The sequence below is a fragment of the Echinops telfairi genome, unplaced genomic scaffold (genome assembly GCF_000313985.2).
Source record: "Echinops telfairi isolate 266 unplaced genomic scaffold, ASM31398v2 ScPeMD7_23;HRSCAF=83, whole genome shotgun sequence".
NCBI classification, from domain to species: domain Eukaryota; kingdom Metazoa; phylum Chordata; class Mammalia; order Afrosoricida; family Tenrecidae; genus Echinops; species Echinops telfairi.
Genome location: NW_022103920.1, coordinates 19,279,182 through 19,281,115, shown reverse-complemented (window position 1 = coordinate 19,281,115; position 1,934 = coordinate 19,279,182).

Below are 1,934 nucleotides of genomic sequence, written 5' to 3'. Positions count from 1 at the left end.
TACCATCGGGTCAGCCTTGGGCAGCTAACTGCAAGACACATTTCCTCATATTGAAGTACGCACAACATTCTGGCCCAGTTTTTCATAAAAAAGATACATAAGAAGTTGGAGGCTGTAGTTTTCAATAATACTAGTCCTGGTGACCCTGCCCCACCCACCCGCTGATCCAAGGGAGGGGGAGGAGCCTGTGTGCTCATAGAAAGAGTTGCAAATCCTGAAAAGCCTCAACAAAGGGCCACTGTGAGCCAGAATGGATTCATTGGCAATGATTTCTAACAAGAGGGTTGCTGCATCCTTTTGCCCAAAGCTCTGTCTATAAATACTATTTGACAGATTGGCTTAAGTCAAACTATTTAGTGTTAGCACGAGTAAAAGAGGAGAGAGTAACACTGGAAAAATGGGGAATAAGAATAAGGAGAAAGAAAGAGAACACGACCATGAACAGATGCTTGTTTAAATTAATCTCTTATCAGTAGGATTTGTTTTCTTTCTTCTTTTTCCTCTATGGTTCCGAAATCTGTCTTTTTCAGAGATCATAGAAGGCTAGAGCAGTTCTGGAAATCCTTCTGGAGTGTCTCCTGCCTTTTTCTGAGCACTGGGCCGTTTGCCTCTGAGCCCATTGTTTGAAATGTCTTTTGCTCTTCAGGTCACAGAGGAACCCATCTTTCAAAGTGACCGTGCTGGCTTAGCCCGTGGAGAGGAAAGACGACGTTCAGTGAAGTTCAATTACTGGGAATTTAAAACAGAAAAATGCCTTTCTAAAGTCACAGTATGTTCAACGAGAAAGTATCCACATTGCAAAACTGGCATTTTTCTGTTTTAAATTTACAACCCTTGCTCTCCTGCTGTTCTCCTGGGGGCTAAGCCAGAGCCACCAATTGCACTGCTCCACGCTCTTGTGAGCTGAATAATCAGGCGGGCTTCATGCAGGCTCCCCATACATGGAGCAAGAACTGCAAAGAGGAAAAAGCCTTTTACGTGAGTCCTGGAACCATAAAGGCGGCTGCTACTGATAGATAGATGATGACGATGATGGATAGACAGATGATAGATAGATAGATCGATAGATAGATCGATCGATCGATCGATCGATCGATCGATAGATAGATAGATAGATAGATGATAGATCACTCTGAACTCACTGCCATCAAGTTGACTGTGACAGAAAACAACCCTATAGAGCAGACTAGAACTGGCCCTATGGATTTGTGAGACTGTCCATCTATAAGGGACTCAACAGCATCATCTTTCTCCCTAGGAGTGACTGGTCATTTCAAACCGCTGACCTTGCAGTTCGCAGGCCAATGTGTAACCCACTCTACACCAGGACTCCTGCACAGATAGGTAGACAAAAATGAGAACGAGAAAGAAAGAAATGATGTTTTTCATCTTTAATCATAAGGACTGAGAGACTCTTAGCCTATATTGGACTTTATTATTTATAATTGTGGCAGCCCTAGTTTCCAGGTAATATTTGAAAACAAAAATTTTAAGTCTCTTCACTTGCATTTCTTGTTGGAACTTCTAGCATTTTGTGAGCCAGGATTTTAAAACATGTCTAGTGGTGCTCTATTGTCTCTGTCTCCCTCACTCATCTATTGGACCATTAAAGGCTCTAAGGGAAGAAGCCCATTTCTTCTATTTTATTTAATAGGAAGTACAGTCATACACTGTGAAACTTTTTAATTTCTTTTTTAGTCCAGGCCTCACTGAATATATATTTACATAGTCTCATAAGAGGAAATTAAAACCTACTGCCATTAAGTTGATTTCGACTCTTAGTCCCCTCACATAGGGTTTCTGAGACTGTAAGTCTCTATGTCAGCAGACAGTTTCACCCGCAAAACAATTGGAGGGTTACAACCACATATTTTGCAGTTAGCAGCCCAAAGTCTAACCCACAGACTAAAAGGGTACCTTTAAAATTATAGAAT